This window comes from Cydia strobilella, chromosome 10, assembly GCF_947568885.1.
Source record: "Cydia strobilella chromosome 10, ilCydStro3.1, whole genome shotgun sequence".
In the NCBI taxonomy this organism is placed as follows: Eukaryota; Metazoa; Arthropoda; class Insecta; order Lepidoptera; family Tortricidae; genus Cydia; species Cydia strobilella.
Window position 1 is genome coordinate 8568752 of NC_086050.1, and position 24131 is coordinate 8592882.

Genomic DNA, 24131 nt, shown 5'->3' on the forward strand with positions numbered 1-24131 from the left:
GGGTCCATTCACACAACTATGATATATAGTCGCTTACCATAATAATGGCGTCAACGTTACGTTACGTCAACAATCCGGCGTATCCCACAGTTTCTCACATTTTTAGGGATTTCGTGTGGGCCTTCCAGGAACGGCATTAATAAATAAAACCCTTCACGCTCCCAACAAAAAATACCACAAACATGAATGAAGAGGCGCCAACACTTGTGAATGGTCTTTAGAACCTAAACCGTTTATTATAAGATTTTATGAAATTATATTAGGGAAGATGTTTCTGAATTATGTTATTGTTTTTGTATATAAAAAATTACACACACTTTAATAACTATGTACCTATATAGTTATTGTGACACATCAAAATTCTTAATAATCTTCGTGTCAAAATGCTCTTCATTTACTCGTTCTTAAATTATTTATCAGTCGTTAATATAAATCTTATTAAAACCACTTACAACATTTAAATTAAATTGATTGTAAATGTAATCAAAAGCCGGTATTTTATCCTTATAAATGTATCATAACTCAACTGTAGCGGTAACGCTTTGTCGCCCAAAAACTACTGAACCGATTCTAATTGGTATTTAAAACGTCGATATCGATGACGTGGATGTGGATTTGGTATTTCAAGTGCAAAACTCTTTTGGCATAAAATAACTATATAATGTATTTTTCTCGGGAACATTATCTCTTAGTGCGAAAAATGGTTAATGTACAGATTTCACATAAGCATCAGAGCATCATTTCACTAATGTTTATTTATCCAGGGAATAATATTGTCACCTACAGACAAAAAAAAAGAGTATAAGCTATGCATAGGAGTCGTATATTACCTACACGTTTGGCAAAGGTGAGTTTCAACCAGACATGTTCTATCGGATATATACCTAGGTATGTAGGTACTACTGCCACATCGGTCGCTCATTAACAGTGACATTTTTATTTGCCAATAGTGACGCCAACTTTTTTAAACGAGTCTTGTCTTATAATAAACAAGTTACCAATCTGTTTACGCTTTTAATTATTAAGTAAAGTAGTATCTGTTTACGCTTTTAATTAATAGATATAGTATCTTTTTAGGATTCCGTACCCAAAGGGGAAAAACGGGACCCTATTACTAAGACTCCGCTGTCTGTCTGTCCGTCTGTCATGTCCGTGTCTCATGAACGGTGATAGTTGAAATTTTCACAGATGATCTATTTCTGTTGCCGCTACAATACTATATAATAATAAAATATAATACTAAAAACTAAACAGAATAAAATAAACATTTAAGTGGGGCTCTCATACAACAAAAGGGTTTTTTTGCCGTTTTTGTGTAATGGTACGGAACCCTTCGTGCGCGAGTCCGACTCGCACTTGGTCGGGTTTTTGGATATTTCAGTCCGTTTAGGTTTTAAAGCTGTAAAGATTATACAGAAACAGAAATAACTAAATAAAAACAAAATTACATTAAAATTCATGTTAACTAAAATAATTAAATGTACGATAATGTGAAATTGTAACTGATTTGTTAATTTTTATTTTCCAAGTATGTATTTTTTTAGATAATTAGTGTTTTTGACCAAGACAGTCAAAAACACTAGTTATCTAAAAAATTGAATAATAGGCTTTACTTATTACTTATTATACTCTCCAGCATGCTGTGTTTGGGTGTGCCAAGCAAGTTGTTTAGGCTTGTTGATGCCACTTTAAAACATCCAAATCCGTCGTGGCGATACAAAACGATTTATCTGAGCCTTTTGAGATTCGTTCGGGAGTGAAGCAAAGAGATGCGCTTACGTCCATAGTTTTCAACCTGGTACTTGATTGAGGCTGCAACGCGTAAATTAAACATCAATGGGCTGATCGACTTACGTGCGTTATATCTTCACACATAGGTACTATAAGCTCCCTATGATGTGTTCAGGAACCGCATGTTACGACCAGCATTTGCAGCATCGTTACTCTGTCGCGGATAACAGTTAGCGTCTCCGAAATATCTGGATCACTCATTTTACACGAAAGTGTTATAGTAAGTTTATAAACAACAAAACAAACTAATTAAAAGATAAACTAAACGTCAAATGGCGGTACGAGTATATGAAAACTTTTTTCACCCATGTCACGCAACCGTAGTTTTATAAATTCTGAGGCAAACCAGAGTCGGCCCTAACTGTCATATCTTTCGATTTCAAGTAACATGGAAGATTTGTCAAAATTGTTTGTAATTGACACTTCATTTTGAATAAAACGTTACCTCGAGTATTAGAATAAAGGTTAAATTAAATTAAATTGCTGTCTTTCAAAGTTTTTCGTAATTGTGTGGTTCCGTATAAAAAGGGATATCGCATTTGTGTTAAATTAAATACTCTAGCATTGTTAATAATAAAAAATTACCTTAATCTTTTATTTCTAATGTGTGATCCTATGAATGTTTTATTTTTACTCGACTAATAATTTATATATGCATTTTCTTTATCAAAAAAACTAACATCATCTTATTTAAACAGTACTCACAGTTATCCAGTGGTGGTTTTTAACCCACATGCGTTATACCTAAACAATATTTGCGGCTGCGATTTCCTAAGCCAAAGGTATAACCTTAAATTTAAATTAAAAGGTATACAGCATTGTGGTCAACGCCGGCGTGGGAATTCTATTTAATTGTAATTCTAAATGGTAAAAATACATTTCCTCCGAGTTATATTACTCGCACAAAGAGCCTATTCATGACAATACTTTTACGATGTTTTTCTTGCTTTTTACGATGAATTTACTTTATGGTCTCTATTGTACGAATGATTGAGTTTCAAGTTAAATGGGGCATTTTCTATGAAAAGGGACCTTATTGTCGATAGCGCTTACGCCGCACAGCGTTGCGCGGCATTGTATTTATATCGGAGCATCGTTAATAAGTACGTAAGCGCCATCGACCAATGAGGTCCCTTTTTATAGAAAATACCACAAATTATGTATTAACTTCGCAGTCCATGTACTAAGCAGTAGAAAAATCGCGAATTAGGCTTTGAAAATATAGGGAATTAGAGTAGATGATGATTTTGAGGCAAAATAGCGCCATATCGCAATCCACTTTTACGGGCTACGACTATAAATACGCAATACGCATTTCAGACACCTAGGTTATATTGCTCGAAAATGTCTAATTCGATTTCCGACAGAATTATGTAGATTCCTTGCTTACGATGACGGTCACCTAGGTACACCTAACATTCAATAATTTCATATTAACAACTGTGACAAAGTATTAAGTACTTACATTCTAAATTATTATTGGAGGTTGATTCAAACTATTAACCATGAAATTAAAATAGTTGATTTGCGAGGAAATGCTGCTCTAGCATCTTCTTTACCATTCCACAGGGTTTTATATTTGTTTAAAGTTTTTAGTATTTTAGAGCTTTAAGTCTTGTTTATAGCTACTTTTATATATTATTTAGTTCTCATTTCAGACTGGCCGTTGTTCCGAAAAACACGTTTACTAAATTGTTTCTTATTTTAGTTTTAAAGTGTGTCGACAGATGGCAGTGAATTTACTGGGGTTACAAAATTTACTATGACAGTACCGCTCTAGTATAAGTTACTCTATGTTATTATATAACAAGAGTCATTATACCTACTCATTATAAATCGCAGACTAGGGTTACGTTACGAACTTGAATTCTTGAGTTTAACGACCTTTTGACATTCGCGGGGAAAGCACGAGTAAACTTCTTTCAGGTTTTAACCACGTTACTTGACCTAGAATTTTTCCAGCTGCATTTTTCCTCGGATTTGTTAGCTAGTATGCCTAGGTAGACCTAGAACTAGAGTTCCAATTGCTAAAAGTAAGCAATATACCTACCTAAATAGAAATACGTGATTTTTTTAAATGGATTTTTACTTCAACTTTCTATGATCTGCAAATCTGCATTTCGAATAAATTACTTATCTAATAGTTAACCGATAACATTTCGCTACTTTTTAAATTAACCGAGTAGTCTCCTCTGCATTTTAATTGCCAAAATAAAAACTAAACTTAGGTATATTTAGGATTTCAGTATCCTATGATATGATTCACTTGCAAGTCGTCCAACTACGTAACTAAATGTAATTGATGTAAGTATGTATTTGGCTCTTACAACGAGTACCACCACCAACCAACCACCAACGAGTAGTGGTATGTATTTATATACCATATCAAGAAATATTTAAATGAAAACATTTAATAATACTATTTAACAATATACCTTTCATCACTGGTCAATTCGAAATATAATTAAATAATCCCCTATTACTTGTTAACACGTAAACTCTAGTTTACTTAATGAAATCTGTTTGAGATAGCCGGCGAAGAATCCAGACTCGTAAATAGCTTCGGAAGATAAAAACGCGTTATCGCCTTCGATAAGCGACGCTTCTCGTCGCGTCTATTTGTTTAAGCTTTGACCAAAATCCTGGCTTCTGTACCCAGGAACAGGCAAATGACCTTATCTTACTTACTTATTGATATTATGAATGGATTTAAAAAGTATACACAGCTGTAGATATTATGGCTATTTTGCGTTACACAAAGGAATCAGGAGTGGACGAAGAAGGTGGACATAGGAGTCTTAATAATATTAGGGTCCCGTTTTTACCCTTTGGGTACGGAACCCAAAAAATAACCATTATACCTACACTATTTAAGGCCTCCATAATTTTTCGTTTTCGATCTATACACATTTTTATGACCATATTGCTATGCCTATATGAAAATTTAGTTAAAAAAATATTCTCTGCTTGACATACCTAATAACGCTTATGACCAGTGATAACCATTTTGTGGCTTCAGTTATCTAGGTAGGTATGTAACAGTTAATTTTATGTCCGACATTACTCACTAACATGTTTCGTTTATGGTGATGATGAAGGACACATAAGTATATGAATTGTATAACTTGTTGATAACATTTGGTATCATTTACAACGGAAATATAAACATCGCAAATCGGAGAAGAAAAACCTAACTTTTGGTTAAAAAGTTTTTCATAAGAATGTCATTTATCAAACAATTTTTATTAACCACTGTACTTTACACCCCAATGCATTGAACTCGTCAAAAATAATCTAATTTATTTTATTTATTTTTTATTTTTATTTATTTTATTATTTATGATCTCAAACTCGAGGGAGACTACCGAGAAGTTCTTGAATCCAACTGCAGGCTTCACCATCTCTGATGATGATTGATCAGATACAAGATGTAGTATTTGATCAATCATCAATACAGTATAATTGGTTTCCATCGTATTTTGTCGGAAATGTTCGGATTTGTCATGCTACTTCAGTCAACTTCAGTACTCTGTATCGAGATTGACAGAAATAGCAAGACACGTTCGTACGTTTCCGTGAAAATACGATGGAAAATAATTATGCACTACATTACCTACTCCATGTAAACCATGGTACCACATTGTTATATTGTCATCTGGATTACATATACATGAAAAGTTTCATATTGATATAACTTGGGTTGTTCCCACTAGTTACCACCAAGTTACTGGTGACTGGCGGCAGCTTACTGGCAACTGGGAATTGCCCACATACTTTTATTCATTCTGTGTCGACGCGACTACTAGAATTACAAATAGGTTAAAATAGATTTCCATAATTTTATTACATTTTTAGTTTAATAATTAACGGAGTGAAAAATATGTATAAGCGAGTTGATAAAAAAGATTAATAAATTTTAAATAATGTAAATCAAGTGCTGCACTAGACTGCGAGTGTCGCCTTTAGCGTAATGTTTTTCTACTCGTCGACTGTAATAGTTGAATAAAGATTTCGTATACCAAACTGTAATTGCGTCCTTTATAATATTCATAAGCAAACGCTGTAGTCGACTATACTGAATTTGACCAATCACGTGGCGCCGCGGTCCAGTGGAAAAGATACCAACGCGCTACTATTTCATGACATGAGTAACATTCATATATATATGTTACTCGGTGTCTCGTGTGTCGTCGGTGGCAAACAAGCATACGGCCTGCCTGAGGGTAAGCGATCACCGTAGCTTATGGACGCCTGCAACTCCAGAGGTGACATGCGTGTTACCGACCCTAACATCCCGCACCCTCGTTGAGTTCTGACAACCTTACTCACCGGCAGGAACACAACACTATGAGTAGGGTCTAGTGTTATTTGGCTGCGGTTTTCTGTAAGGTGGAGGTCCTTCCCCAGTTAGAGTCTGCTCTAGATCTGGAATGAGTGGAATGACATCCGCTGTACTGTGCCCTGCCACACAACGCTATGCAATAGTGATATAATATATAATCAAGCTTTTCAATCTCGTACCTTCATTAGGCCACTCAGCAAGCTTCGTGGCCTAAACACGGTACTCGACTGAAAAGCTCTCTATTATATCACGATTGTATAAAATACTATTCACATCGAAACTTATGTTTCAACCAGAATCTTTGCAATCAGTCTTCCACTGCATTGTTTAGACAAATCGGATAGAAGAAATAAAATATATTTATTCGAAAACATGTTATACGAAAATGTGTTGTTACCCTACAGTGTATTTTCAGTGAGTGAGTAGGTTGCAGAAGAAATCCTATAAAGAACTTGGATATTAAAATATATATATATATATATATTAAAATTTGAATGACACTTAATAAATTATATTTCAGTAGTGTTCACTTTCCGTAGACGAAAATGACACTAAATTTCAGTTGTGTAATGGAAAAGTAATCTCTCTCAAACTGCTTATTTATGAATATTCCTAATTTCTCATAATTATGTTTTATACAAATACACACAAATGTAACGTCTATGTGTGTATGTAATGTATTTTGTAAACAATACTTTGGATGCTCCAAAGACTGATATTATCTTAGTAAATTAATTATACAAATTAATGAAGTCAGTGTCCAATTTTTTTTTATACCTCGTCGGTGGCAATCAAGCATACGGCCCGCCTGATGGTAAGCAGTTACCGTAGCCTATGGACGCCTGCAACACCGGAGATATTACACGCGCGTTGCCGACCCTTTAAAAACCTGTACACTCCTTTTTTGAAGAACCCCATACTGTAGCCCCTCGGGAAAGCCTCGGCAGGGAGCACATTCCACAGCCGAAGCGTACGCGGGAGGAAATTCCTCTTAAACCGCACAGTACGCGACCATTTAGGTGCTAGGGTGTGAGGATGAAAACCCTGCCGATGGCGAGCGGTGCGGTGATAGAAAGCGGCCGTTGGCATCATGTCAAACAAACATATCATACCTACTGAGTTATACAATTTGAAGTGTGAGATTTTGCCTTTCAAGGCATATTCGAAAAATAACTGCACCTTCTGTTTTTAGGGTTCCGTAACCAAAAGGTAAAAACGGGACCCTATTACTAAGACTCCGCTGTCTGTCTGACCGTCTGTCTGTCACCAGGCTGTATCTCATGAACCGTGATAGCTAGACAGTTGAACATTTCACAGATGATGTATTTCTGTTCATGAGATACAGCCTGGTGACAGACAGACGGACAGACAGACAGATATTATAACACAGATACTATAATTAATAGATATAGTATCTTTTTAGGTTTCCGTACCCAAAGGGGAAAGACGGGACCCTATTACTAAGACTCCGCTGTCTGTCTGTCCGTCTGTCATGTCCGTGTCTCATGAACGGTGATAGTTGAAATTTTCACAGATGATGTATTTCTGTTGCCGCTATAACAACAAATACTAAATAATTTTTAAGAAAAAAAAAACCGACTTCAATGGGGGATGCCGTTGAAAGGTTACTTATTGTTGATGGTGCACTCCAGACAATGAAATGAAAAAGACAGCATCTTTTGCCTAACTAAAAAGAGGTAAAACCACCCACGTTTCTAGTTGCATTTCGTTTCTGTAAGGGTCATAGTTCTAACCTAACCTAACCCAATGTTCTGATAGCATTTCGTTTCTGTAAGGGTCACAGTTCTAACCTAACCTAACCCACTTTTCTGATAGCAGTTCGGTTCTGTGAGGATCGCAGTTCAAAAAAAAGTCCAGGTCCAAGTTTGGGTCTGGGTCAATAACGAAGAGAATAAATCGCCAAACGTGAACTATGCGTCGTTAAAGAGTTCCATTCTGATATTTCTGATCATCATCAGCAGTTCCACTTCATCAAATGTCACTTTTTTATGTAAAAGCTGGATTTGTTGATGAAAATACAAAAATCACTATATGTATGCCTTTTACATTCACGGAGTTCCCTCGATTCCTCATGGATCCCATCATCAGAACTCGAGCTTGACAAAAATGTGTCTTGAAAACCTAACTTGCTTACCAATCATAACGAAGAGGACAAATCGCCAAACGTGAACTATGCGTCATTGAAGAGTTCCGTTCTGATCATCATCAGCAGTTCCACTTCATCAAATGTCACTTTTTTAAATGTAAATGCTTGATTTGTTGAAATTGTTGATGAAAATACTAAAATCACTATATGTATGCCTTTAACATTTGAGGAGTTCCCTCGATTCCTCATGGATCCCATCATCAGAACTGCGTTTTGACCAAAACGGGACCAACCTGTATGTATATACTTACAATCAAAAAAAGAATTTTCAAAATCGGTCCAGAAATGACGGAGTTATGGAGTAACAAACATAAAAAAAAAAAAAAAACATGCAACCGAATTGATAACCTCCTCCTTTTGAAATCTTGAAGTCGGTTAAAAATACGGAACCCTTGGTGGGCGAGTCCGACTCGTACTTGTCCGATTTTTTTAGGTAGGATGCTTGCAAAAACTTCTAATTGACATTGAATGAAAATACGCCGTTTATTACACACTGTCAAATAAAAGTCGGTGCAGGCAGAGTTAACTTAGATGGACTCTACATCGATTTATTTTTTATTATCTCACGTGTACAAATAAAAAATACTTAAAGGTAACAGAAATGGACGTCATGCGACAGTGATTATAGTGTTCAGCAATCTACGCCACCGGCGAATGTAGGACATATCGTTATAATTCACGCTACACAAGGTAAATTTGCGTTCATGATTTGAAAACTCTATGAATGAATGAATCATGAAATAAAGGTTATCTTTAATTTACAAAATAGGTCTATCTAACAGTTTTTAACGAAGCACCTAGATACTGTTTGTCAGTATCGCCATAAATGTAAAAGCAATATCAAGTTGCTGTTAAGTAGTAGGAATGTAGAGTAGGTAACACGAGAATTCAGTTAGGTTACGGGTGTGGACTAAAAATAGTTTCGTCTGAGCATCTCGTGAGCGCGCTAGTCTAAAATTATAAAAATAAAGCTGTAACTAGCTTTTGAGATGTCACTCACCTGTAATGTACTAACTAAACGAAAGTGCGGAGGCACAAAACGCGCCAATAAGGACCTTGACGAATTCAAATTTCGAATCCGAGTTGCCGGCATCCACGTGAACGCGTTCAAAATTCACTCCCGCGAAAACGAACCTTTTTAAAAAGTCACGTTCTATCGACTCCGATTTAAAAATCCGTTAGACACTTATTCACAGTTTTGACAATAAATGAATATTTTATCGGTTTACTTGTTAGATGTAGCGACGCGTGCGTGCGGCCCCGGTTGCGAGTGTACTGAGCGTTCGCGCGGGCTGCGGCCATGTTTATCGTAAATCGTAAGGCACGCTACGGTGAGCGAACTATTCGATAAAAGATATAATATTTTGTTACGATTTCAGAGCATTGTTTACACAGAGGATAAGGCGGCCGCCGGAAGCACGGAGCTTTGATACGGATTACGTTACGCAAAAGGCAATTCAGGTAGGTAAGAATATGGCGGTACAATTTACACTTGTACGCGCTGAAAGGTTGTCTAACAAGTACTTAATCGTATAATGATCGTATATAAAAACTTATTTAGCATATATGTAGTTTTAAAATACCTATTCCTATTGTGTAAAGATAGTTGCTCATAAAAATATACTTATCACAAATTTTTCGTTACACAATGGAACGTGGATGGTATTCATTTTAAGTATTTTTGTTACTTATAGAACGTTTTAAATGAGACTGGTAACGTAGTAATCTAAACTATTAAGAATCTTCTATGAAACAGGTTATTTCTGTGATTTAACTTTATAAGAGATAATTATAAGTTTAAAACTGGCATATTAGTAAGTTTAATTATATAAATTAATTATAAATCTAAAATTTGTAGAAAAATAACGCTGCGGTTAAGTTTTTCAACATAGGTATATAATTTTTCAAACATATAGTTTACTCATTAAAATCATCGCTGCAGAGCTATGTATATTATGAATCGAACTATACCGAATGTACCTATATCTACACAAAAACCGGCCAAGTACGAGTAGAGCTCGCGCACGAAGGGTTCCGTACATTACACAATTTAAACAATGTATTATTTATGTGAAACGTGAGTGAAATGCCTTAAAAAAAACCCGTAGGGGTCGGATCAAAAACTCACGCTTGAGTACACATTTCTAATAGGTTTTCCTGTAATCTATAGGTAAAGATCTATTTTGTGTATTTTTTTCAAAATTTTAGATCCAGTAGTTTCGGAGATAAAGGGGGGAATGGTCATTTTTTGCCTATTTTCTTAAATAACTTCTAAATTGTTTATCCTAAAATTATAAAGAAAATATATTTGAGATTCTCACAATAATATCTTTCATTTGATATATAACACGATATAGTTCGAAGAACTTTATTTTTTAATTTTCTCATTTACCCCCTAAAAGTGGCCCCCATGTTTAAAATTCATTTGTTTGCGTTACATGTCCGTCTTTGGGTCACAAACTTACATATGTATACCAAATTTTAACTTAATTGGTCCAGTAGTTTCGGAGAAAATAGGCTGTGACAGACGGACAGACAGACAGACAGACAGACGCACGAGTGATCCTATAAGGGTTCCGATTTTTCCTTTTGAGGTACGGAACCCTAAAAAAAGAAAACAATCTTCGTTTAAAAAAATATTCGAAAATTTTATTAAAATTATTTTAGCCAAGTATCCAACGCAATTTAATAGTAGATTGTGTCACAAGGGAGCAAAATTTTAGGATTCAAATGTGTTACGCCCAAGATGGAAATAATTTTGCTACCTTGTGACACATATTGCTTTTCAAATCACCTATAAGGTAATTATAATGTTTAAAAAAATGCGCAAAAAATTGTTGAAATAGTGTCCTAGAACAGAAAAGTGTTATTTTGATCCCTCCTAGCAGGGAAGAAAAGTGCCACTTTGATCCCTTTTTCGAATTGGTGATGTGAAAAATACATTTTTGCAGTACATAATAGGATATATCGAACTTTTTTATACGAAAGATTGTATAAATTATAGGCAGGGAGATGGGACAGTGCCCTAATTAGGCACTGGACCTCCCAACATCTTAGTTTAGGTACTAACATAGTAATTAAGTGTATTTGTAACTAACAAAATATGGATTGTAATATCGTCCGAAATAAATGATTTTTATTTTATTTATTTATTTATTTTATATAAGCCTAAATAATTTATACTGATTAATATAACAACAAAATATAAAAATAGAACATCGAATGAAAAGTTAAACTATACTTATATGTAACTCTAAAATAAACCTAAATCCCCAGTAAACCACATTGAAGTTGAACATAGAAAATATTTGTCTGAGAGAATAGGGTTCTGTACCAAGGGTATCATTACGGAAAAAACGGCAAAAAAATCACGTTTGCTGTATGGGAGCCCTTCTTAAACATTTATTTTACTGTTAGGCCAGGAAATAAATGCCCAAAAAAAGGTATAGAGGGAAATGCAAGGAACTTAATTTTTAACTTCGTAGCTTTGCTTGGACTAGTTAGGAAATTAACTTATCAAAAGTCCCCGGCTATAACCCTGGTGCTGGGGGGAGAGGGGGGTTTGAAGGTTCCATTTTTCGGTTTTTCGATTATATCTCGGAAACTATGCGTCTGAGCGACTTGGCTACTTATACAAAATGAAAAGAGATTTCATTTGTTACAAGTTTTATCCAGTCAAGTTTTTCGATATCTTGTATAGTTTTTGAGATATCCGCTCATCAAGGTTTATTTAGGGCTCTCATGTTTATCTTGATTATCTACATCGGTGAAGCTGCTAGGCCGGGTTTGGGATCGTTTTCATATAATTCGGGGGTGCTGAATTCATTTATGGTATCAACATTGACACCATTCTTAAGTAAAAACAAATTTAAAAAAAATATTTTTTTATAAAACTCCTCTTTACGCTTAAACCGCCGAACCGATTTCGTTGAAATTTGGTACAGAGATGGTTTGATTCCCGGGACAGTACTTAGGATAGTTTTTATAACCAAAATCATCTTTTAAGGGTGTGAAAAGTGGGGTGGAAATTTGTATGGGGAATCAATAACCGCTGAACCTATTTAAATAATATTTGGGATGGTCTACATGTTTGATTTAGTTGATAATGATACCAAACATGACTTTAAAACCTAAATTTCAACAGTATTAACCTCAGGAATTCAACTTCAGCGAAGACGCTGAATTCCCCTCACACCAAATTTCACACCTTCAAAGTATGATTTTTGAGATGAAAACTATATTTAGGTATATCCTGTCTCGGGACTTAAAACACCTATTTACCAAATTTCAACTAAATCGGTTCAGCGGTTTAAGCGTGGAGTTTAAAAAAAAGTTATTTGTTTAAAGTTTATATGTTTTTACTTTGGAAAGGTGTATTGTTGATACCATAAATGAATTCAGCACCCCCGATTTATACGAAAACGTTACCAAACCCGGCCTAGCAGCTTTACTGATGTAGATAATCAAGATAAAAATAAGAGCCCTAAATAAACCTTCAAGAGCGGATATCTCAAAAACTATACAAGATATCGAAAAACTTGACTGAATAAAACTTGTAACAAATTAAATCTCTTTTCATTTTGTATAAGTGGCCAAGTCGCTCAGACGCACAGTTTCCGAGATATAATCGAAAAACCGAAAAATGGAACCTTCAAACCCCCCTCTCCCCCCCCCCCAGCACCAGGGTTACGGCCGGGGACTTTTGATATGTTCATCTCCTAACTAGTCCAAACAAAGCTACGAAGTTAAAAATTGTGTTCCTTGCATTTCCCTCTATACATTCTCGTATTGCTTGGCCTATCTGTTTGTAGTATTTGTTGTTATAGCGGCAACAGAAATACATCATGTGTGAAAATTTCAACTGTCTAGCTATCACGGTTTATGAGACACAGCCTGGTGACAGACAGAGGGACAGACAGACAGACGGCTAGACAGACAGACGGACAGACGGACAGAAGAGTCTTAGTAATAGGGTCCCGTTTTTACCCTTTCGGTACGGAACCCTAAAAAATACAGCGAATTTAAGTTTTTGCTCTATTTTGTTTGTTTTACAAACTGGAGCTATATAAACTAATTACAGACCTAGATATACCTCATGTCATTGTAAGTGAAAAGTTTCATTACAATCCAACACGCAGTTTTAAAATGAGAACGAAACTCCGTTTGTATGGGAAGGTGAAATTCGGCCGAGCTTGCCGGGGACCCTTAATACAACCATTTAAAATAAATAATTTTTAGATAATTTAGTTTAGTAATTCGCTAATTTGACATTGACGCACATTGACATTTTTTTTTCTTCAAAATTTTTCTGTACTGCTATATTCTATATTTGTAAAGCCTGACCAGCAATATATGATCACGCGCCATGTTGCGGAATTTCACTGGAACTATTTTTTTATACTATACCAAAAATAGATATAACTCCGTAATAGATGTATACAGTATAAGGAAAAAACGTGCCTCGAAAATCACGAAAATTTGATTCTCGATCAGATGGCGCCACTAGTTTTGGCTTACTCTCGTATAGAGGGCGTTGACAGTTTCGTTTGTTATTTATAATTTTAACGCATACCAGTGAAAGAACATGGGTCAAAATCATATAAAAATAATTAATGCAAATAAAAAAATAATTTATCCATATTTAAATACATTTTAACGTATTTTTTTGAATCTTCATTTTTAGCTTTAAAGTATGACGATAGATGGCAGTGAATTTACAGTGGTTACAAAATTTACTATGACAGTACCGCTCTATCTTATTATATCCTCATTGACTATACTGAACTGTCATGCGCAACAACAGCGCCCTCCTGACAATGATCATATATTACTGGTCAGGCTTTAGCTTATTTTTGTGATAAATATTTGAATGCTGAAATTCCAGCCTGACATGTAAAGAACTGAATTTGTATATATTAACATCTTATATATTACTCGTCTTTTATCAAATAAACGATTATCTTATCTTATCTAGACCTCGCCTCGTCCTTAACCTCGTAAAAACATAAATAATGCATATTAATTTAGGTGGTAGACCTCCTAGGCCTTTATCAATTCACATTGACAACACAGTCAAACACACACATAGAACAAATTCAACACACAAAATTCCTCGGGCTAACCCTAGTCTCCGCCCTCAAATGGAACTAATAACACAAAGACATCCTTTGTAAGAAGCTCTCCGGTGCATGCTTTGCTCTGGGAAGGCTTGCTCATGTGCTACCTTACAAAGAACTACGCTCAACCTACTTCTCACTCTTCCATTCCATAATGTGCTACGGCCTGGAACTATGGGGCACAGCGGCAGAGTGGCATCGAGTTTTTTTACTACAGAAACGTGCCCTAAGAATAATAGCCAGAGCCCCACTAGGTACGTCAGCCAAAAACCTATTCGCAGACATGAAAATACTCACATTTCCCTCACAATTTATATATAACAAAGCTAAACACGTACACACACACATACCTACTTTTGCTACCAACAAATTTACTCGCACCCATTTAGGAAGCAAGGAACGACTAATAGCAGCACCCCACAGACTTAAGCAAGTCTTCAAAGACCATGCATCTTAGGCACTTTGACAAAAATAATAACTAATTAATTCATTACCAAAATAACAATGTATTTAATGACATAATATTTTATCCCTGACTGACATATGGGTTTGAAATTGAATGGTAATTTTAATTTATTGGACATAACGATTTTATTTTAAACATACCTATTTTTTACTAATTCCAATTATTTAACAATATGTATAAATGTATTTTGTGATGTTGAATGTAATATTTTAAGAATATTATCAATAAATGAGTATGAGTATCCTATACTGAATTATTAAAAAATAAATTATATTTTAGACGGATGCACTCTCGTATTGAATCAAATCGAATAAGGTAGGCAACCCGCTAAAAATAAAGAAATGTCACGTCAAAAGCAGCCACAACGAATGCTCAACATACAGCACTTTAAAAGGTATGAGTGAGGGTGAGTATGAAAAAAATACACAAGACATAAAATACATAATTTATAAGAAGGTAAATATGTAAGTATTATAACGATATTATTTACCATAAAATAATAACATTATTAACGCTATGATACCAAATATCTCGTAAAACACACGCCTGAAAGCATCTAAAGCCTATATGATTGATCACGCGCAATGTTGCAAAATTTCATTGGAAACAAATTTTTCATACTACACTGAACTGTCACCATATGAATGAGAATGACGGCGCCGTCTTGACAATGATCATCATACATACATACATACATATACATGTTTTTTTTTTTTTTTTTTTTTTTTTAATATTATAGGACATTCTTACACAGATTGACTAAGTCCCACGGTAAGCCCAAGGAGGCTTGTGTTATGGGTACTCAGACAACGATATACATAATATATAAATACTTAAATACATAGAAAACATCACTCAGGAACAAATATCTGTGCTCATCACACAAATAAATGCCCTTACCGGGATTCGAACCCAGGACCATCGGCTTCACAGGCAGGGTCACTACCCACTAGGCCAGACCGGTCGTCATAAAATATATTACTGGTCAGACTTATTTACTCTGCCTAGTTCTGTGTAGGTTGCCACTGAATAATTATTGCCATACTGATATGGTGAACAGCACATCTTGCTGTTCATATGCTAGTATATAATTTTACAGTACATATGGTGCTACTTTCTCGCACTAGTGCGGAAAAGAGCACTTTTCGTGCTTATGTCGAAAGTTTAAAAGGGCCATATGTACTGTAAAACGTTATACGATACACGTGCGAATAGGTAATTCGCAACTTGTGTCGATTTAAAACACTCCCTGCGGTCGTGTTTTAATTTATCGCCACTCGTTTCGATTTTCCTCTTTTCCGCACTTGTATCGTAAATAACTATTGTCAGTTCAAAGCATGAACTTATTGTTGACATGCTTAAGTTGAATTTAGGGGTGCACTGATAAATGCATAGGTAACAAGCATACCAAAAGTTAAAACATTAAAGCACATCCATGAATAGATATTCGTTTTATAATCTTCTCGTTTCGTCTGCTCTACATTTTCGTTTAATGGGGTGACTAACTACTCGTATTCTATATGTAGAGTCAGCATCAAAAAAGAGATATCTCTTTATGTAGAACAATCGAACTATTGCAGATACTTTTACTATTCGGAAGAGTATTTGAGGGTGGCAGATACATTTGATGGCATACATATAGAACAGACAAAATTCCGACAGTGGCAGGTTGCCGGGTAATATACCGACGATAAACATCAAATTGTAGGAAACTACCACCGTATTATACTGGCAGTAATCACTTAAAATTCGTTCGCAACACAAGCGCCGCACGGTGTTAGCGTGACAATTGCCGCTCTATCTAGAACGGAAAGCATGGTAGTCGGTCAATTTGACGAGAACGTTCCTAATTTATCGCGTAAATTAGTCACATCTGTTCCAATAAAATTAAGAGCAGTGAATTTAATGTCTAACGTGAGATGTGTAGCTAAACAATAAAAAAACCGGACAAGTGCAAATCGGACTTGCCCACTGACGATTCCGTACTTTTTAGTATTTGTTGTTATAGCGGCAACAGAAAAAAATCAAAAATCAAAATCAAAATCGTTTATTTGTTCAACACAGGTTCAGAGATACAGCCTAGTGACAGACAGACAGACAGATAGACAGACAAACAGACGGACAGTGGAGTCTTAGTAATAGGGTCTCGTTTTTACCCTTTGGGTACCGGAACCCTAAAAATTAATGCTTACCGACTAAATCACTTTCACAATTTGACATTGAAATTTAATTAATTTAAATTTGTTCTCTATAGAAGTTGGCATAATGTACTATGTAGTGTAGGTTATCTTCATTCGATGATGAATTAATTGAACTCCATGAAACGAAACAAAAAAAAACATGTTGCCCATTATGTTGCCTATTGGACGATTAACTATTCGTTCACATCACACCATGCACTACAAAAATATAGAAAAAAGTAGACAACAGTTATTTTTTGACACAATTTCTATTTAATAAACGGGAAAGAACTATAAAGGAAAGAACTGGAAAGAAAAGAAAGGGAAAGAACTACAAGATCCTTACCCTACCCTGTGTATACATACTGGCCGCATGTATGTACGTTAGGCAAAACATACAGAACTATAAACGTTCTAGTAGTGAGCGACGTCCCCGGCTACTTGCCCCGAGGCGCCGACTCGCCAAATCACGACGGTCACTCAGCGTCATGGGACCAACTATTTACAATTCATTACCCTCAGATATACTTAACTTAAATAGTAACCAAGTATTTAAATCTAAACTTAAACTGCTGCTTATAGAAAAAGCATTCTACAGCATTGACGAATTTATAAATACTCGATGAGGTCGTTGACTTCTGCATGGTAATTAAAAAAAAAAAAATTCATGTTAACTATATTTAAATCTAATAATGTTTTTTAAGTTTAAAAATGTTATGAAATATGTAATTCATTATATTAACGAACATATGTACATATATATATTTTTTTATAAATGTAAAATGTGACCTGTAAAATTTGCTTTTACCAATAAAGTTCTGTATTCTGTATTAAAGAGTGACTTGACCATAACATCACATTTCATCATGCTTTTTATTTCGCTGGTTTCTATTCTACGCGATAGGTGTATTATTAATAGTAACATTTGTAACTTACCTGCTAGCAAAGATAGATACAACTCCGTAATAGATGGATACAGTCTAAGGAAAAAACGTGCCTCTAAAATCAAGAAAATTTGATTCTCGATCAGAGGGCGCTACTAGCTTTGGCCTACTGTCGTATAGATGGCGTTGACGGTTTCGTTTGTCATTTAACAATTTTAACGCATATCAGTGAAAGAACATGGGTCAAAATCATAAAAATAATTAATGCAAATAAAAAAATCATTTATCCATATTTAAATACATTTTATCGTATTTTTATAAGTCTTCATTTTTAGTGTTAAAGTGTGTCGATAGATGGCAGTGAATTTACTGTGGTTACAAAATCTACTATGACAGTACCGCTCTATCTTATTATATCCTCTTTGCCTGCTAGTAAGTAGGTAAATCGTGCTTAATGGGCAGAAAGTAAGTAATTCACATACATACTCAAAGGAAGAGTGTGTGTATTGTTAGAAATATGGGCACTGTGGCATTCTAAGTAATAGCCTAAGTAGTAAGTACTGAATAGGCAATAATTTTCTAGGTACGATCGTGAACAGTTACGAGTAGCAAGACGAGTCACGTATTTAAGAATCTCATGCGAATCGAAAGCTCAATTAACTTTCAAACACCATTTGAAGGTACCTAAACGTGCTTAGCACGTTAACATAATATATTTACGACTACGGTAGAATAGGTAATCACATTATAATAAGTATCGTCAAACTATCCAACTTTGCCTCCAGGGGCAACCTATTTTTGACAAAGAAATTTTTAAACAAATTAGTTTATATGTGTACACATTATTAACTGTTAAAGAAAACACATCATTGCCGGTATGTCTCATAAGGATTTTAAAATGGTCTTGTCAAGGAAAAGTAGCTTAATGCATCCATTACTGTACCTATACATATAATTACATAATTTTGTAAAATGATATATGGTATGTACACAAACAAACGATTTGATCCAATTGAATTTATTATATATGGATACACTAGGTACAATTATTTTAATTACTTTTCATATATTATAGTTTGATACATCCTTAGTTTGTATAACGTAATAAGTTGGTATATTTACACTCCATCTACTACTACTACTACTAAACTGCCATAAATGCCATAATTATTACATATGTAAACTGAAATACAATTAATTTTATATAATTAATACAAAATTGACATACAAACAGAGATTAAACTAAATCTAATCCTAAATTAGCCTGAGGCATTGTTCCCAGGACACTAGCCGCGTTCCCCCTATGCACAGTGAGGCTGAGCTTCTGCGCAAAAAATGCGCCAGCTCGTAGGTCGCCAGACACCCAGACTAGTTTGGTAGAAATTTCTTTTACTAGTTTTCTGGTGTCTGACGACCAAGGACCGAAAGTTTCAATCGCAAGTGCCGCAAATATATAATTAGTTTTTAGAAATGCATATTTGCGACAATTTGGGCGTCGTCTGCTGCCGGCCCTGGCTTCCTGGCAGAACGCCGGATCACGATGGGGCCAGCGTGTCAACGCATGTTACATCCCACGCCAGGGGCCGCCCCAGGAACCAAGGTACGAGCGAGCAGCCGTCGGGCCTTTTGCCATCCGCCGCAGATAGACCAACTGGCTCCAGGGTTGCTGGTATATGGAGACGGTACCGAGTGCTCTGCGGATTAGGTCGTTTAGAGCCGTGTGTCTATAAAATCGGCCCGCGCTTGGCTGGCAGTGGAGTCCGTGGTGCCCATAAGCGTCAACATGGCTTCCGCAACGGGAGCAAGCGTGTGGCTCGCAGGCTTTTAAACCTAATAACCTGAGGCATACGGCTACGCGCAGTGACGCCGGGTCCAAAAGGGAACCGATGTTCCGCGACGGCAAGGCGCGCAGCCAATGCCCTGGCTCGGGTTCCGATACTGCGAGCAGTCTAGCGCGTTCACAGGGGTTCGAACTATTGTACAAAAGGGATTTGTGGGTTGTTTTTATTTTTATCAGGTCCCAGGCTGCTTGGCTGGCTTTTTCGGTAGTTGGGCTCTCGCCGGGATTTCCAGCACTCCAAGTTGACTCTGCATCTGCCAAGCTCGCCATTACCACACCCGTGGGATTGGTGACATTAAGAATGCCACGGATGAGATGGGCGACACTGTGGACAGACGAGAAAAAAGCGGGAAGAGCCAGATCGCCCGTAGAGCGAATACCCAGGCCACCATAATTAATAGGCAGAGTAGCCTGGGACCAGCTTTGAGAGCTGAAAGAGACATTTAGAATTTTGCTAACCGATTTTTTTAATATGTTGTCTATGGATGACGTGAGACTCGAGAATTTCCAAACAGGGCTGCAACGTAAAATGTATAAACATTTAGGAGAAAATAAACACAAACGTAAGATGTATATGGCTATATGGGCGTTAATTTTGAATAATACATCTGAACAGTTGAGAAAGTTATCTAATTTTGAATTTATTGCTAAAGGGATGGCGTCTTGGAAAATAGGAGCGCCGAGTAACACGAGGTAATCTCGTGTAACAAAGGTGAAATTGGGCGCGGCAGAGTTGAGACTTAGAGTCAAAGCAGTCCAGGCGCTAGCTGAAAGCTTTTCTGAGATAAAAACCTCACACTTAATAAAATTAAGTGTGAGGCCTATCTGGTGAGATGATTATATTTAGGTCGTTTAATACTGAAGAAGCCGTCCCTGCAAGTGTCCCGTCATCCAGATACCATAAACTTAGTTTTGATTTTAGCTGAGTGATGATTGGGTGAATAGCGAGGCTAAAGATGACGGGCCCGAGCGGATCTCCCTGCTAGCACCTGATGCATGAAGCAATTTCTTATTCACCAAACATTAATTTGGACGGATTGCCGTAGCATTGTTTTAGGTATTCAAAAATTTCCGGGATTTCCTGTTGAATTTAATATAAAAGAGTGCTTCGGTCGATAGAATTAAATGCGTTTCTTACATCAACTTTAACCAATATTTCGAAATTTGAGTTTTCCAGGAATGTCCGTGTTGCGTGTTCTGCGGCCTCACAACCGCCTCTGACGCCGAAATCAAGTTGTTTGGGCTTGAATTTGTCTGCGAGGCGGTCGTGAAACTCGCGGCAACACAATTTGGAGGCTAGTCGCCGTAGTGTGCTTCCCACCGCTATCGGACGAATGCCGCCGTCTTTTTTTAAGGCTATCAGGTTAGCGTCGTATAAAATGGGAGTGATTTCGCTACAGATTTTACCTGAAAGCATTAAATTTATCAACGCGGTCAGCTCTTTGAGGAGGGTTTCTCCAGCATCTCCCATTAGCGGGCTAGTCAGGTCCTTGAGGTGCTGCAGGGTTATGCCGTCAAGGCCACCGGCCCGGCCGAACCATTAGGAAAAGAGCTGATCGCCTGTAAAGTTTCACGTTCCGTAACTTGCAGTGCAGGTTGCGAAGAGATTTGAGACGGCACGGGAAGTTGTACTGGTGTAGTTGAAATCGGATGCTTTTCTTTAAGAGAGGAGAACACTTCGTCGGAACGGGCGGCCAAGGTGTCACTAGAAAATAAAAGTTTTGTAGCGCCTCTTATGTTACCGTCGGAAACCTTATTTCTATTGTCTTAACTTTATAGTTTAAGTGAGTATTGCAAAGATTTAAGAATGGAGATTCCGCGGAATCTATGGGAAAGTCAGGATGGAGTATATTTTGTTTGATAATAGCTGATAAACTGCGATTGGATTAGTCTTGGATGAATATTTTTGTAAGTAAATGTACGTAAGGCTTCCCATGCGGGTAAATTATTATTAGACACAACCTTGGCTACGCATTCCGTGAGGCTCCGAGCTACAGCAACCCTAGCGCCTTTTGGTATACGTTTAGCTCATTTAGTGTGAGCTTTATTATTACATACTCTAAATATATTTGTTCTAACTGGTGACATGACATAATTATTTCTAGGCTTCAATATAAATACAAGGTTTCCAGTAAAGTTTAAGGGTTTAGGTAACGTTAAATATGTGACCCCATACAGACGAATATCTAGCAGAAAGTGGGTTATTAGAACTTCAGACTTTTTGATTGAATAAAGTATTACTTTATTAATAAGTTTTTATATACTAAGTGTATACAGTTTAGGTTTACTAGGTTAGTTTTAATTTTATAATATTGTAATTTTATTTATCAATATTAATCAATATTAAAATAGAATATAATAAAAACCATTATATAATATTTCTTTATACTAAGTTAACATTTATATCTTTATATCAATTACAGTAAATATTAAATCATAAATATTATAATAAAACAAAAGCAACGTAGTACCTACTTATAATAAATAAGTTCTTGGTACAAGCTTTTATCGCTGACTGTACTTTTCTTTCCACAGGTGACTATAGGTAACTATAACAGGTAATTTTCCACAGGTAACTATAAAAAAAACTTGTGTTATACTGTCCGCGCGCCAATTCCGTGCATTCGGAGGTCGAGGAAGTGGGAGGGTGTGCGCCGCGCCCGTACGTCGTATCACACCCCGCACTCGCCCGGAACCAGTGTTGGCAACGATAAGAATGCAAGTTTATCGAGTCTTGTCGATTCAGTCTACTAGTGTAAATTTGCTTGTAGCTACAACAATAGTTTTTAGGTTATTTTTAGTACGTATTCTAGTTTTAATGTATTTATCTACAGGGCAATAATTGCCTGACAATCAATATATTTTATTTATTTTCACTTCATTATACAAATTATATAGAATTTAGTAATAGTTATTTGTTATACAAGGGTGCAAAGTTGTATTTTACCCGCGAGTGTGGAATTGAAACATGAGGAAGCGAAAGGATTCTATAGTTGAACCACGAGCGAAGCGAGTGGTTCTAAAATAGAATCCTGAGCGTAGCGAGTGTTTCAACACACGAGAAGTAAAATACATTTGCACCTGTGTGTAACACAAAACTTTTCCCCTCACTATAGCGAGGAAAGTGCAACATCCACAGGCGTTAGATCATCTTCATCACTGGAATCACAAATTTTTTTACGATATTATAACAGAAAACACTAGAAATTCTGATTTTTACGTAAGTCGGTGAGAAGAACAGTAAAAATTTTGTTGACAATGTTGACATTTCTGTTCTGACGTATGAAATGTCAACGATGCGTTTTGAAATTGCATCGACTCAACTTGTGCGTTCAGAATTATATTTAACATCATTACAAAAAATCTAACGTTTCTTATGGAATTTTAAGGTTTTTGACTTAAAATTATTAAATAAAGCTAAATTTGGTATTTTTTATTAGATTCTCAAACCATTTATTTAATGATAGTTAATATCGAACGAACCATTATCATGAGCGTTTTACGTTTTGTTATCTGTCAAGCTACTTAAACACGCTCCATCCAAGGTCAAATTACTTTCCCCACTAGTGGATAAAATGCGTTTTTCCCCGCTTGTTTTAAAGGATAATAGACGGCTTTCCGAGCTAGTGACGGGAAAAGTATATTTATTTTTATTTTATCAATTACATACTTCAATTTCAATTTATTTATTTCCTTTAAGTACAATTTTAGTTTACATCATGTTGTTCATAAGAGCAGGAAACGATTCCTCCGTACTAGTAAAAACTGTATGACGGCAGGAAGCACCACCTCTCCCGGATCACATTTAATCTTATCTAGCAGTAGGTATACATGTATTTGCGCAGTACTAGATATATATACATATATATATGTAATATTGTATAAAGATGACAAGAAAATGAAAAAATAAAACAGGTTGCAACAAGAAAGAAAATGTATGTGTGTGTGTGTGTGTGTGTTGTATGTGTATGTTTATGTTTGTAGTTGTCATCACTAGTGAGATTCTAAAGATCATGAGAAGCATAGCATGTATGGAAGCATATATGGATATATGATGGATATATAATATGTGAGGGAAGCACAACGTATATAGAAAAAAATAGATATCAAGATTATCAAGCATTGCGTGACTGATGGTTCATTTTAAGTGGAGGGTAATTCTTTAAAAGTCCAGGTTTTATTAAGTTAGGTATCCTTTTTGTATTAATTGTATTTAGTTAAGTTTAGACAGTGATTTTTAGGAGTACGACTACGATGACACTGAAAACAGTGTCATCGTAGTCGTATAGTTTCAAAAAAGATGTAACGGCCGCTTTACAACGATTCACTGTTAGCTGAGTTAAGT

The 24131-nt window shown here is 35.9% G+C and overlaps 2 protein-coding genes across 2 annotated transcripts in view; one reads left to right on the forward strand and one right to left on the reverse strand.

Moving 5' to 3' along the window:
• LOC134744569 (uncharacterized) overlaps window positions 1-9582 on the reverse strand; it is a 53241-nt gene extending 43659 nt beyond the window's left edge. Inside the window, exon 1 of the mRNA XM_063678411.1 lies at window positions 9301-9582. The gene's annotated coding sequence lies outside the window, so the exon portion shown is untranslated. The remainder of the gene's footprint in view (window positions 1-9300) is intronic.
• The window catches only part of LOC134744704 (ubiquitin-like FUBI-ribosomal protein eS30 fusion protein), a 105603-nt gene that overhangs the window by 60674 nt on the left and 20798 nt on the right, over window positions 1-24131 (forward strand). The window lies entirely within an intron of this gene.